General features: G+C 44.7%; 1 non-coding gene across 1 annotated transcript; it reads right to left on the bottom strand.

Annotated features, from left to right (window-relative positions):
- Positions 1–12224: 12224 nt before the first annotated feature.
- trnav-cac lies at positions 12225–12296 on the bottom strand. Its single transcript has one exon. It is a non-coding gene; the product is annotated as a tRNA-Val (tRNA).
- Between the last annotated feature and the right edge of the window lie 4079 nt (positions 12297–16375).

The following is a 16375-nucleotide window of genomic DNA, read 5'->3' as shown; positions in this document are numbered from 1 at the left end:
AAGCTACAAGTACACCCTTGATTTGAATTGAGTTATATTACAGTTCAACATCCTGTGAAGGTCAATAAGAAGTTACATCATTCCCACCACAGCATTGCCTTCTTCCTGTTTAGCTGTGTGGTCTATGGGTGTGCAATCCTCAGTGTGAAGAAATATACACAGTTGTAATTTTCAACAACGACTTGCATTTATATAACGCTTTTCAAGCAGCGTCTCAAAGCGCTGCAAACTCTCTTCCACTTTTTTTTAGAGAATCCTGCAATACCAATATCCATTAGATAGTTGCATCTCCTTCTTTGTAGCCACTACTGGTGTCAAATAGAAATCACTGGCCATAATTGCACAAGTCACATCCTCTGTAAGCCTATAAAACCACAGGACAAGTTGAGGACTGAAGAGAGAGGAGTTGTCTGGTGAGGAATCGGGCACCTTTGCTTCTGTAGTCACCGGATGGATGGGCAGATGTACACACCTCTTGTTAATTTACAGAAAGACAAACATAAGTTTGGTTGACAGCCTGCCCAAAGGTAAACGTCATCTCCTGAGCAATATGAACCTGAGAGATGTTACAAGAGGATGGATGGCACACACTGTTGGGTCTGGAAAGGTCAATGAAGAAAGTGGGAAGGAATGGCTCAGGGAGGAGAAGAGCAATGGAAGGAGCCCATCACTTTGAGTCCCTGAGTGGAGGAGAAGGCACTGGGTCCCACCAACACTGAGGTAAGATTGTTACTTCATTAAACAGCCATTTGATTGACTGTCATACCAGCCCCCACTGCAGACCTGGCCAACAACCCTCCAGATTACATGGACCTTCAGCTCGTGGTCGTTGAGTGAGACCTTTTGGGTTGCATACAAAAACAGTCACTAGCAGCCAGTGAAGTTCTTTGAGATGTTTTGACGTGATAAGATGCTGTAATAAATAACAAGTTACTCTTCAGGGTAGAAGGTAAATCCAAACTAGAGGGTAAATCGAGCCCCAAATTAGCTGACGTGTTTGCCTAATGAAATAAGCAGTCACTACACTTTTCAGTGAATCCTGTGAAGCTTTTTGAGACGTCCTCCTGACATTAAAGTTACTGTATCTCTCAGCCATTACGCCCCAAAGCTCTGGAACACTCTTTCTCTACCCCTCCGCCTTGCCCCTTCCTTCCCCATTGTCAGGTTGCATCTGAAAACCTTCTTCTTCTACCGTGCCTACGGTCACCTCCCGCTCCCAACGGCTTTGTGTCATGCTCCACCATTGTCAAGCGCTCTGGGACGCTTCCCTGTGCAAGGGACACTATATAAACGCAAGTTGTTGTATCAAATGCAGAGATTGTTAACAATTATTATGTAAACCTACATCATCCCATCACTGAACTTCTATCCCGGTCAGACAGTCTTCCTCTTAATAATTCGATATAGCGCTTTATCACATCGTCAAGACTTCTCAAAGTGCTTCACACTGTAAAGCGGATTGACTATATATTTTGTGGGCGAAATGCGGGAGCCCAATTGCGCACAGCGATGCCCCACAAGCAGCCATGGAGTGAGTGACCAATTTTATTTGGGGGATTGTTAGTCAGGACACCGGAAGAGAGTTTGTGGGACAATACTATGAGCAATTGGCTGCTGTGTTCACCCACAAGATATACATCTCAACTTACTTTACAGTATATTCAGTGAAGCACTTAGAGACGTCTCAACGACGTGATAAGGTGCTATATCAAATGCAAGGATTATTATTATTACAGTACCAATGAAACATGCTGCTCCAATGGAACATTTGATATTTTAAGTCTTCGCTGATTGCTGCTATACCCTCCAACCAGGTGAAAAGACAACAGACCGAGCAGAGCCTCTGTTTTATCACCTGTCAGTGAGACTGGAGTTTCTCTAACACTGGCAGATATGGAATAACAACAGGAGCAGCTGTCTGTGCTGTTGTACTGCAGACTCCTAGGATGCCGCAGTGCTGAGTGCTTGGTACAGAATGCTTGCCTTGTGTACACAGCACAGGAAAGTGCCAATGCTTCACAACTTAAAATATCACTCCTACTTTTGCGTCAAAAGAATAATCCTCCCACTCGATATTGTGCCTTATCCCGTCGGGAAGACGTCTCAGGATTTTTACTGTGAAGTGTAATGACTTCGGTGTCGTTTGTCAGTGGAGCTTCATTGTTATTAATTATGATTAATGAAGTAATAATTCTTCTTAGTTAGTATTAATAATAATTACTCATAAGTAATCTCAAAACGCTTCACAGATGATAGCTGCAGAGTGTGGTGACTATTTTGTAGGTGAAAGCAGTAGCTAATTTGCACACGGGGCTTCCCACAAACAGCCATGACATGAGTGACCACATTTATCTGGGAGATTGTCAGCCAGCACCTCGGGAGAGAGAAACTTTCTTTTCAAGCAGTGCCACAGGAGATCTTTAACGTCCATCTGGGCAGGCGGTCAGGACATCGGTTTAACGTCTCACTCCAAAGGACTGACGTTAACTGTTTCCTTCACCTCACCTCATCCTCCTTCCTTTTCTGACTGTGGAGCTTGAGCTTGGAGGTCATCTGCTCCTGCATAGCTCAGCAGCACGGTGTCTGGCTCACTCCTCTGTGCTGCACCACAGGTAGACACTCCATCAGACACTGACAAGGAGACTGAAGCAATGACAGAGGCGGGGATGGGGGTGGGTGGGGAGGTGGGGGAGATGGACCATGTTCCTCTCTTCACTCACAACACCCTGTTTGGTTTGATCGTACTGCTGGTCCTACTAGCCGAACCTCGGCTTCGATGACATGCTGCGGGGGAAGGGGTAGCCCTGTGGATTAACGCTACACTGGGTGATGTTGTGATCACATTCAGATCTGTCTCACCGCTCAAGGTCAGGCTTGAAACAGGAACGAATGTCAAATTCAACCTTTCCCAAGGCACAAATGCAGCCTATAATTCAGCCTCTTGTCTGGAATGCGTAATGAGACTTCACCGTTGGGTGATCCATGAGAGAATGCACTGATCCTAATTAGGCGTCCCACTCAGTGGTGTCAGTGGCCTCTGCTCTGTGACAGTCCGAGGGGAGCTCTAAGCATCTCTGAGTCTCTTGAGGGTTATCTGTCAGTAGAGGTGGAGTAAATATTCTCCAAGGGCTGTTCAGTGCTTTCATTACATCTCCTCTGCTAACAGTGTGACTCGAGCTAGCGTTTGATCAACAATAATAGTATTATTAATAATAGTCCCTGCATTTGATATGGCACCTTATCACATCGTCAAATTAATTACTGATTTACCTGCAAAATACGCAGTCACGTTACAGTGAAGTCCTGTGTATCGCTTTGAGACATCCTCCTGATATAAGAGGTGCTATAGCAAATGCAAAGATAATGATTATTGATGGACTTAATATGTTCTTGACGCCCTCCACCCCGTCAACATCAGAAGAATCAACCCAGAAACTCCCCCGCCCAATATCCTTGGATTGCTTGCTACACACTCGGCACCTATGATGCTAAAAAAAGGCTTCAATATTATTCGGAGGTGTGAAGGCACCGTGGAGAGGTTGGAAATTCACAAGCTTTAAACACTTTGAATGTGCAGTCAAATCCCCAGTGTTTCATCTGACACTTTGTGTTCCCACTAATTTGAGCTCAATCTGAGGAGGTTGTGTGAGAAGGTGAGAGCCACGTTCTGTAAAAGTACATTTGCTGCATTGCGTTGAAACAAGACATTACCAGCTCTGCATATAGAGTCCTTGTAAACCCAACTCAACTTCAAGCAGTCAGGCTTACAACAACAACAATTTGCATTTATGTAGCACCCCTCACACAGCGTAGCGTCCCAGAGCGCTTGGCAGTGGCGGAGCACGATGCCAAGCCGTGGGGAGGGGGATGGAGACCATAAACACGGTCGAAGGGGAAGGTCTTAAGGCATGACTGAAGATGGGGAAGGAGAGGCAAAGTGGGGGGATTAAGTGAGAGTGTTCCAGGTTTGGACATTGCAGTGTGCCAATTGGCTGGCACACTTGCCTACAAAGTATACAGTCACTGCACTTTACAACTTTGTGAATCACTTTGAGATGTTCTCAGGGTTATAGGCGCTCCACCAAATGCAAGGATTATTCTCATCTTACTAAGCGCCTTGGGACGTCCTCCCGACGTGAAAGGCGCTATACAAATGTAATCTTGTTGTTGTAAGCTGATAGCTCTCACTGTCACCATTATGGATCTCTCTCTTAGAGCAGGGAGAGAGGCAGCCACAAAGAGAGGTCGGTGATAGCACATAAAGTTCCATCAACAACATCAAGCTCTCTTTTTACGCTTCTGGTGGAGCTTGCTTTCAAAGCCTTCCACGGCCTTCCTCCTCCCTACCTCTGTGACCTGCAAACTCCACACGAGACTGTCCACCTCTTCCACTTAATGGGTGCTGGCCTGTTCCACCTCCACCTTTGTGAGATTATTACCCCTGAAAAGCGGTCTAACAACCGGGTTCCAATTTATTGTCAGGAAAACTTGCCTGAGGCTGAGGAAACTTGTTTAAGTTTTCGACCTACCTGGGAATCAAACCAGGGTCCTCTCACTTGGGAGGCACTTGCGAGGCGAGTGCTCTAACCAATGCACTACAAGACTCTATGAGCCATTTAAATGAGCTGACGTTTAGAGAGAGAGAGAGAGAGGGAGTGATGCCAAGCCCTGGGCAACCCTGACCTCTTCTGCTCCGCTTGTTTCCAAGAGCGGAATGCTTAACGACTTAATTGTACGTAGCTCTGAACAAAATGCCTGCAGGATGGCAGGAATGGTATTTCTGAGCTCGCTCCGCTGGCTCCCTTTATTGTGCAGTCAGAGAAGCTTGTCATTAGGTTGGCCTAAGTTTATATGAATGGAGGACGCCATGTAACCTCTCGGAAAACTGGTGTGCAAACTGTAACCAAAATGCACATCCATATATGTCACCACTTGAAATTTCAGGCAAGCTGTACTGAAGACCGGGATGGGTGGGTTCAGTTTGCAGTGTTTCCTAAGGGAATTTCTTTATCACAACAACAACAACTTACACCTCTGCCGTGCCACAAACAGCCAGGAGGTGAATGACCAATTTAGCCAAAGAAATGTTTGCCAGGAGAACGAGAGAGACTGACTCTCTTCTCTCTTGTAATAACGTCATGGGAAATGATAGTGACTGCTTGAGGCAAACAGAACTTGGTTATTTTAGGTTGTAAACAAGATAGTAGAGCAAGAGGACATGGGTTTAGAGTCGCAAAGGGCAATTTCAAGACAGACCCCAGGGAGTGTTTCTTTACGCAGAAGGTAATTAACGACTGGACCAGGAAGGGTGGTTGAGGCCAGGACACTGGGACTCATTTTAAAAAGCAGCTCAATGCTGTAATGGGCAGGACAGGTAGGGTGGGATTGCAGGAGAGATGAGATCAGATGGGCCAAAGGGTCTTCTTCATCCAAACTGATCTTGTGTTGCCTATTCTATTGTAACTCCCCACCGCCCCCTACCCCTTGGCACTACGCTGGAATGTCAGCCTAGAATGTTGGCTCAAATCCTGGCGTGGTGGGGCTTAAACCCCCAACCTCTGGCCCAAAGGCGAGAGCCAGGCTGACATTGGAAGATGACAGGGGGATGATGTAGTTAGTGTTTCCGGAATGCTCACCATTAGCCTCTCTGCTGGTTTCGCTGCCAGCGTTTTCAGGAAAGCAAACAACGAGAGAGTCTGAGTGATGGGTTGACAACTCTCCCCCCGAACCTGTTTCCAAACATCTGTGGTGAGAAGCTTGGGGAAGTGTAGTGAGACTGTGCTCCACTGGAGCTGTGATGTAGGCAGAACCTAGAGATTGTCACTCACTCACCCACCCACCCCGCCCGCTCAATGGGTGTTACATTGATGGAGCAATTACAGTCACGGAAATAATAGTGCAGAATAGAATAATCCTTGCATTGGTCTGAAAGTGGGGTCTGCCTGAGGGGGAAGGGGGAGCCTGAGGGGGAGGGGGGAGCTGAGGGAGGGGACGTGTAGGGAGCGGAGTGTGAGTGTTATTATTATTATCATTATTTACTCAACCGCCTTCCCCCTTTGCCTCACCGTGCTATCTCCACAGTTTATCCCTGTCTTTGTTCCCTTTGTTCTGTGTCTGCAATTACGCACAATTGCTAATAACAAATGCCAGCCTCCTCTCCATGTCCCCTGGACACAGTGGAGATGTTTTGACGGTTGGTGCTGTCTCAGTGCTGCACTCGCTGTGTATCCAATCTATTCATTACCAATTCTGCTTTAAACTCTAATCTTCCTTGCTGACTCCCTGCTAGTGTCTTATTACTCACTGCGATATTTGCCAGCTGTTTGCACCTCCCATTCAACACTGAACCAAAGAGATTTTCAGTACAGAGAAAGGCTCTTTGGTCCCTTATGTCTGTGCTGGCTCTTTTAACAATAATAATGTTTGCATTTGATACAGTGCCTTATTGCATCGCTGAGACATCTCGAAGCACTTCACAGGATATATTGTAAAATGGATTGACTGTATTTTGTGGGCGAAATACGACTGCTAATTGCGCACAGCAGTGTCCCACAAACAGTCGTGGATTGAGTGGCCATAAAGTGAGGTAATAAACCTTTTTTTTTGCAGAATTATTACCCCAGGAAAGCGATCTGCCAATTGACTAACCTGGGTTCCTACTTACTGCTGGGTAAATAGAGTAAGGAAACTAGCTTGAGCTAGTTTCGCCCCACCTGGGAGTCGAACCCAGGTCCTCTCGCTTGTGACCAATATTCCCAATATTGAACCAATATTCTCCCAATGTCCTGGTCAACAATTGTTTAAATAAAATTGATCATTCACTCCATGGCTGTGCCTGCGACATTGCTGTGTGTTGCCCATTTGCCGACATTACCCATTCCCTTTGGAATGAATGGAGGAGACAAATAAAAACCCCAATCACCAACAAAATGAGAAATGGGGAGTTCCACTACTCAACTCTAGCTTTCCTCATTGTGTCACTTTGGATTAATAACTGCAGATTCTGCCTCCAGCACCCTGCAGTAATACTGGCAAGGCACCAACTGAAGGCTGGTCAGCGCCGAGTCTGACAGAGATCACAAGGTAGAACACAAGTGCAGATTTTTTTTGTGTTGGCTGGAAAGCGTAGATTTGGTCTTAATTTTACCACATTCACAGTCACTGCACTGTACTGTGTATCCTGTGAAGAGCTTTGAGACTTCCTCTTGATGTGAAAGGAGCTATATCAAACGTAAGGATTTTTATTGTTTCCATAAAGTGGTGCTCGATAATACACGTTAGTTACCTGACTGCCTTGCACTTACCAATCTAGATCTAGCTCCAATTTGAATTGCTTTCATAACAAAATATTACTAATAATTCCACCTTCTACAGCAATGTGCCCCAAACAGCCATGAAGTGAGTGACCAATTTTATTTGGTGGATTGTTATCCAGGAAACCGAGTGAAAACCCCTTCTTCCTTAATCATTCGCTCCTCACAGAGTCAGGGAGGGACTTGAGCCTTTCATCTACGGAGGCTTGTCAATTAGTTCCCTAAAGGTTCACTTTTAGCTGAACAGCAATAATACACAACAACAACAAATTGCATTTATATTAGCACCTTTCACGTCGGAAAGGGGAAGGGGGGAGCTTTAGTGCGCTGTGGGGGGGCGGGGGGTTGTCTCAGTTACAACAGCTGTTAACGTGGGACACAGCTTGCTCTGTGCGATCATATGCCTCATGTGAATCCAGAAAGTTTAAAAGAAACACCCAGCGAGTAACAGGAGTCAATTAACACTGAATAACTGGCTTCAACTGCAGAATTGGGTTTATTTTAATAAATTAGAGCTGGCAGTCCACTTAACATTGCACAGCAATGAGCTTGAGCTCTTGCTCACTTTCCCCCCACCCACCCCCCACCCACCCCACATCGGTTAATCTTTACCTTTGCAAAGTCCGCCATAAAACGGTCGCATGTTCGTTCTACTTACAAATCTGTGAAATATAGACATATCACATAATACAGTAATGTAACAAATTGTACTCGGTACATGTTTCAGTCAGAAGCTGTCTAAGGCTGCATCTCATTTCCAGTTGATAATGTACATCAGGACCTTGCTGGTTATCAAAGGCAAGCTACGCGGTTTTAGCTGTTTGACTCCAGCAGTTACCCCCAACACACACTCTGGGGTCCCCAAGCCTTGGCTCTTGCCAACCTGTGCCTAATACTTTCCAGAATAAGTTAAGCAGGATGCGTGCCTCCGGGGAGAGAGAGTGCGCATTCCATTCCAACAATCTATCTCTGGGATTTCCATGTGTAGGTGGGATGCGTGGAATTCTCCGTTTGGTTTGCATGTTCTTTAGCACGATGACGGGTTTCCGCACGTGTCAGACACCCGGCTGACCGCCCCCCCCCAGCTCAATAAAACTTTGTTTATACAAACCACAGACCAGGATAGAGCCCCCTCTTCCCCCACCCACCACACACACACACAGCGTTCTCAAAAGACTCAGCATACACTTTTATTCAATCTTCCTACCCCTTTCCCTTCCAACACTTTTGATTTCCCCTGGTGCCCCATATCTTCTGTGGATTGGAGAGACAAGCTGGGGTGGTGGGCTTGTGTTTTCAGGCTTTGGTCAGTGCTTCTCCGGTGAGATGGTTCCCTGCCCTGCGCTGGGAAAGTGACCTGCTTAAGGTGACAACGCACTGAACAGCACAGCTAACATCAAGAACGGACATGGAGGGTTTCTCTCCTCTAAAGATATCTGAGCCCCCGTCTCAACAAGATAGTCCCTAGTCCACACATCGAACCGGGCCGGGGCAGAGAGAGGGGGAAAGGAGGGGAGAGAGAATGATGAAAGTGTGTGATCTCAACAGTAATTGTACTTACTGACAGTGTTGTCAGTATTGTTGTCTACAGGCTGTGTTGGGGTCTGGTGAATGACTGCTCCGAATAGTTACTATGGTGACTGCTCAATCATATCGAGGAAATAGGATCCTAATGCCTTTTCCTGTCAAATATTTTCTTAGGTAGGCACGAGTGCTACCAACAGAGCTAGGATGACACCTGTGCGTGACATATATACATAGAGAGCACCTTTCATGTAGGGTTATACGATACAGTACAAATATACACAGTGCCTTTCACATCGGGAGGATGTCCTAACGCATTTAAACCTGGTATTGTGAGGTGGGGAAGCTGACAGGGGTGGTGGGGGGGATTGCTGAACAAAAGAGTAGTCAAAGAGGTAGGTCTTGAAATGGATCTTGAAAGAGTTGAGGGAGGCAATGAGTCAGGATAATAATAATAATAATCCTTGCGTCATTGAGACGTCTCAAAGTGCTTCACCGAATATATTGTAAAATGTATTGATTATGCATTTTGTGGGCAAAACACTTCTCTCTCTTTCTCTCACCCTCTGTAACACATCATATTGCATAAACTTTATGATGGTAACATTTGGTCTAGCGTCTTACTTGTCGGTGGGATGTCTCGCAAGATACACTGTTAAGCGGAGTGACTGTGAGTGTGTGCTTGTTGGCAAACCGGAAGCCCATCTGCACATAGCAATGTCCCACAAACAGGCCGTTAAGTTATCTATTTATTGCGAGCACAGACTGAGCGCGTGCAGTGTAACACTGAGCCACTCGCCCTGCATATAACCAGGCAGAGAGTCTGAGATAATAACTCCAAGGGGCAGCAAACCAACCCATAACTCCACTTCACACTCATCTACAAATCCCTGGCATGTTCCTACCTCTCTGACCTGCTGCTTCTCCAGTCCACCACCTGCCGCCTCTGCTCAGCTGACTCTGGCCTCTTGCTTGTCCCTCATCCCTCTCCCCTCCACCATCGGTGGCCATGCTTTCAACCCCTACGCTCCAAAGCTTCAGAACTCTCTCCCTCAATCCCTCCGCCTTACCCCCTCCTTCCCCTTTTTCAGATCACACTTGAAGATCTTCCTCTTCGACTGTATATGTATTGGATAAATATTTTAAGACGTGTGGATGATGTGATAAGGCATTATATCAAATGCAAGGATTATTATTATGAAAGGAAAAATTTGCAATGCCATGGGAAAGAACATGGAGTGGCACTAGTTGTACAGTTCTTTGAACAAGCCAGTACAGGCATGATGGGCCGATTGGCCTCCTTCTGTGCTGTAAGTTTCTATGAATCTATGGAGATCCACACTGTGTTTTGTACTTTACCTGTAGGATTCCGGGCCGTGTTTTACACAGTGTTGCTTCCACTTGGCTGAGCTCAGCTGGGCTCGTTCTGTTTGGCTCCTTCCCAAACACACTGCACATTTTCCACTTTCAGTCACATTCTTATTGCACATTACTGCCCGGGTTCATTACAGCATCAACCTGACCAATTTGCACTGTGGGACTCTGACTATATATTGTTTACATGCACACACTAAACTGATAAGAGAAATAAAGTGCACCGCAAGATAGGGATTAATACAAATTTATAATAATAAAATAATAATAATCCTTGCATTTGATATAGGACCTTTGATAAGTTTCGAAGCGCAACACAGGATGTTCTGCAAAGTGATTGTGTGTTTTGTGGGTGAATAGGGCGGCCAATTTGAGCACAGCAGTGTCTCCCCCCTTACCTCCAGACAGCTCATGGAATTAGTTATTTGGGGGGGGTCTCAGAGCTGACTGTAATTTTACTGTTCTGGGAAGGGCTGTGTTGAGTTGACCAGCAGTGTTGGACAGTCACTTGGAGAGTGAGATAGGAGAATCCTGTTCTGCAACCACAGTCAGTGGGGATAATAGGGACAATAATTGACTTTAAGCATGTAATATCATCATTTTTGTTTGACACAGGGCCTTCTTGTAACGTCAAAACATCTCAAAGCACTTTTGAAGACAGGTAATTATACAACAAAGTGTAGTGACTGTGTATTTTGTGGGCCAATGCGGCAGAAGATTTGCGTACAGCAACGTCCCACAAACAGCCATGAAATGAACGACCAGTTTTATATGGGAGGTTGTTGGCCAGGAGAGAAACTCGCTTCTCTTTTCAAATAGGGCCGTGTGGATCTTTCAACAAACAGGAAATGTTTATTCCTCCTTTCTCCCCCATCACTAAAATATTTATTGCTGCTTTTCCCCAATCCTGCCATGACATGAACAAATCTGGGACCGTGTCACCCATTAGCCTTGGAGATAACACGAGAGGGAGCGAGAGAGAAAGAAAAATATGCTCTGAAGCTAAATCACCTGAAAACCCTAAGTGTTAAGTGCAGCAACGGGGAAGATGTTTGGAAATATACTGACTGGGCACAACCGCACAAACTAGGGCCATAAAAAAGAAAGCACTTTTGCAGGCTCAGGGTAAATTATTGGCAAACGGTAACAAAACGCTGACACAAGAGAAGAGTTGAGTGCTTCTCATTCAATAAATCTTGTGCGTCGTGGAAAGAACTGAAAGCTCTCAGTTTTGCAGGAGCACTTTTTTTTTTGGCCTTTCCATCTGTCCCACAACTCCTGCTTGCCACCTTCCCCTGCCGTGCCTTCAGCTACTGCTCCCCGTACCTCTGGAAATCCCTGCCTTAACCCCTATGCTCATCCTGTCTTTATCTGTCTGTAAATCCCACTTTACAGAACATAATGTAAAGCGAATTGACTGTGTATTTTATGGGTGAAACCAGTGGCAGCCAATTCCGGATTCAAGAACAGAGAAGCCAGTGCTCACAGAAATCAAGGAAGTGAATCTCAAATCTGAGCCTTTTCCCAAACTCTTTACTGTATTTTTATTCGTTTTTTTGGTACAGAAAAAAAGTGTTAAACATCATTACCGTGGATGAAGCTGCCTGAAATATTCATGCCCAGCTGACTGTATAGTTGTTAAATTATTATTTTTTAATATTCAGCTGAATATGAATTGCTGCAGCCTCGCGGCTAGAACTGTGCAAATTTAACATCTGGCGTCTTATTATAATAATAATCCTTGGATATGATATAGCGCCTTATCACGTCGTTGAGACGTCTCAAATTGGCTCACAGAATATACTGTAAAGTGGATTGACTGTGTGTTTTGTGGGCGAAATATGGTAGCCAATTGCGCACAGTAGTGTCCCAAATGGTCGTGGAGTGAGTGACCACTTTTTTTTTGAGCATCACCCCCCCTTGGAAACTGATCTGCCAATTGACTAACAACTGGGTTCCTACATACTGCTAGGTAAACAGAGGTGTGTGGAGTAAGGAAACTTGCCCAACAATTCGCCCTCCTGGGAATCAAACCCAGGTCTCTCGCTTGTGAGGCGAGTGCTCTGACCACTGAGCTACAGGGCTCCTGTACAGCTCTATATACACATAGTGTATACACACAAATATACACACACACATACATATATCTGTATATACACACATACGTATCCACACTATATATATCATATATAATATATACACCTGTATATTTACACACATACAAATACACACATATAATGCACATACATAAATATGCACACATATATACATAAATACACAAATATAAATATGTACATACATACACATATCTACACACACACCTACACATACGCAGACAAAATGTATATACAATTATGCATACGCACACACATACATACCCGTCTTAACAATCTGGCTGGAGTCTCGTAACATACTGGAACCTCCTCTTCCTGATTGTACTTTGCTACACTACCTCTCAGTTTGTAACCCCTTCATTGCAGATATTTTACTCCCATTTCCCTGCAGTGTTTATTCTCCACATGAGCCCCAACCCCTCTGGTCGCCTCTCCTACACCCTTCTATTCCCTTCTCCCTCATATACACATCGAGTTTCCCCTTAAATATGTTGATGCTTTTTTCCTTCAACCACAGGTACCGCTGCCTGTGGTGGGGATAACTGGGCACACACTGTGAACTGAGCCAGTCTCCTGCGGGGCTGATTGCTGTACCTTTACCCACCACTGACTGACCACAGTAACCTGAACATTGTGGGTTTATTTTTCCCTGTTTACAGAACAGGGTTTCTTTCAAATGTTATAAAAGGTGACTCGAATCTAACAGTGAAATAAACAGGGAACATAATAATAATAATCCTTGCGTGTGATATAGCGCCTTATCACACCGTCGAGACGTCTCAAAGCGCTTCACAGAGTATATTGTAAAGTGGATTGACTGTATTTTTTGTGCATGAAACACAGCAGTCAATTGCACACAGCAGTGTCCCCATAAGCAGTCGTGGATTGAGTGGCCACATTTTTTTTGAGGGTTTATAGACAGAGTTCATTTCAGCAAGAGTAAGAGAGACAGAAACGGAGAGACAGACACAGACGAGACACTCAATCTCACAGAAGATTTGCACCCACTGTTTTCACAGAAAATACTTTAACCTTTCATGATCATCTCAGAATATTATTTTATTTTAACGTGTAAACAGTGTTTTGGCTAAAGCAGGGATTAACCCTCCCCCCCCCCCCCCTCTATGATTGTCCCTTATGCTACAATAGAACCTCAAAGCTAAACTCTGATGTTACAGGCTGACCAGTCGAGTGAATGCACTAATACAGCAAAATATTGTATGCTATAGGTACTGAAATTTCCAGTGTTATCCTTAAAGAATGCACGCTCATTGCACCGTTCCCTATTTCTTGCTGTAAACTTAAACGTTGAAGGAAAACAGGAGCAGGAGAAGGCCATTCAGCCCATCGAGGCTGTTCCACCAGTTTATTAGATCTTAGCAGATCTTAGATTTACCCGTCCTTAATACCTCAACTACCCAAGTCTCTGAATATTTCTCTTTTAAACATTCTACCTCCATGACTTTCTGGGACAGGGCATTACACATTTTCACAACCCCTCTGAATAGACAAAGTTAATAATAATAATCCTTGCATTTGATATCACGCCTTTTCACGTTGTTGACACATCTCACAGAACATGTTGTAAAATGATTTGACTGTATGTTTTTTGGACAAAACACGGCAGCCAATTGCGCACAGCAATGTCCATCAAACAACTGTGGAGTGAGAGACATTTTTTTTTAGAGTGATTATTACCCCCGGAAAACGATCTGTCAATTGACTAACAACCAGGTCCCAACTTATTGGTGGGTAAACAGAGGTGTGTGGAGTAAGGAAACTTGCCTAAGGTTTCGCCCCACCCAGGAATCAAACTTGTGGACTCCATAAATGCTTCCTGACCTCAGTTCTAACAATAACAATAATAATCCTTGCAGCATAGCATTGTCGAGACTCTCAAAGTGCTTAACAGGATTTACTGTAAAGTGCAGTAACTGTGTATTCGGGGGGATTGTTGGCTACAGCTCTTGACTTTAAAGCTCTGCTCCCTTCTGAGGATTCCCTCTACTAAAGGGGAGAGCTGTCCACTATCTAACGTGTCATATCCTTTCATATTTGTAAGTGACTTAAATCAACCCCCTTGAGTTTGATTCAAGCGATAGCTGTGAAATAAAACATCGCCGAGCACAGTCGAAAACAAAGCTCTTTGAACAGAGCCAAGCACTGCTTCAAAAGGGAATGAAACAGACGCTTGCAAATATAAATATTAAAGGGTGAGGGGTGTGGGCGATGGCGGGGGAGTGAGCAGGAGAGTTGCTGTTGTTCACAAATTGGGTGCCACGTTCGCCCACAAAACACAGAGTCACTGACTGCATTTTACAGGAAATCCTGTGAAATCTTTTGAGACGTCCTCCCAATATGAAAGGTGCCAGCTAGACCAACTGTAAGGATTGTTGTTAACAGTAAAACTCACATAAGTCATATCAGTCGGGGCCATAACATTTAATATGTTCTATTAAATCATAAAAAATCCAATTTAATCAATGCTTCACATGCGTAATTCAATGCAGCCAGTATGTGCGCCATGTGGTGAACGGTCAAGACTATGTTCCTCGTGATTCAATTACCAGCAAGTGTTGGAATCCCATTGAATCGCAGGAAATGAAGTTCTTCTGCACATTTACGTAGATCAATACTATGATTCCCGCAATTCCATGCAGCCAGTAAGTGCGGGAGTAATGGAGATGAGGGGAGCAGCGTTACGAGACAGGAGATGTGGTTTTGATAGAAAACTGAATGGGACTCGGGTGAATGTACAACTAGGCAATTACACGATTTATAGAGATAAGACTTATGCGAGTTTTACTGTATTAACATTAGACTTGTCGGCTCTTGTGGAGACTGTGGCCAGCAGGGGGCAATGCTCTGCACGGTCTCAGGACCCTTTGTGGTGAGAAATATCTTTTTTGGATTCATTTTAAAGCAGCTCAGCTTTAATTCTAAACTTGCGTTCACAGCAAACGCACCTCAAACTTTTTTATACAGTCCTTTTCCTTTTACTAGGTAATCATAATATTTTTCAATAATAATAATATTCCTTGTATTTGATCTAGCCCTTTATCACATTATCAAAATGTCTCAAAAGCGCTTCACAGGATATACTGCAAAGTGCAGTGACAGTGTATTTGTAGGAAAAACGTGGCAGCTAATTTGCACACAGCAATGTGCCACAGACAGCCATGGAGTAAACAACCAATTTTATTTGGGGGATTGTTGGCAGGACACTGGGAAGAAACTCCCTTCTCTTTTCAAATAGTGTTATGGGATCTTTACTGTCCACCTGAACAGGCATCCCCCCCCCACACTGCACTCGAGTGTCAGCCAAGATTGTGATTTCAAAATCACTGATGTGGAGGCTTGAACCCACAACCTTCTGACTCTGAGGCGAGAGGGCGACTGAGTGAGCCAGGCTGACAGATATTTTCTTTGGGCAAAAAAACTTTATTCTCCTCGTGATCCTAACCCCCCCGTTCCCAAGACAATAGCAGCCTTTTCGTTTGTGGATGATGACCTGAGACCTACTTTCCTGTGGTATCCGTGGCAAAGCTCAGCCCTCGGGCAATTGCTCCCAGAGCTTTGCCGATACAGAGTGAATGTAGAGTCGTGGTGCGATGGTGAGAGGATGCAGGTTCGATTCCTGGGCAGGATGAACCCTTAGTTTCCTTATACCACACGCCTGTTTACCAAGCAGTAAGTAGGAACCCGGTTGTTAGTCGATTGGCTGATCGCCAATCCCTTATAAAAAAATTGGTCACTCAATCCACGACTGTTTGTGGGACACTGTTGTGTGTCACATTTCACCCACAAAATATACAGTCAATCCACTTTACAATATATTCTGTGAAGCACTTTGAGACGTCTCAACGATGTGATAAGGGGCTATATCAAATGCAAGGATTATTATTATGTTTGAGTAGGTTTGCCTCATTGGGGGGAAGTGGGGGGGCGGTGGGGGAAGAGGAAGAGAATCTTTTTAAAAAATAGTTAACTCTTTAATCTTTTCGGCTTTTCGAAACCTTTTCCACTCGGCTCCCGGATCCCAGGACTTTC

This window comes from Callorhinchus milii, unplaced genomic scaffold (genome assembly GCF_018977255.1).
Source record: "Callorhinchus milii isolate IMCB2004 unplaced genomic scaffold, IMCB_Cmil_1.0 Scaffold9, whole genome shotgun sequence".
NCBI classification, from domain to species: Eukaryota; Metazoa; Chordata; class Chondrichthyes; order Chimaeriformes; family Callorhinchidae; genus Callorhinchus; species Callorhinchus milii.
This window is presented reverse-complemented; position numbering and strand designations above follow the sequence as displayed.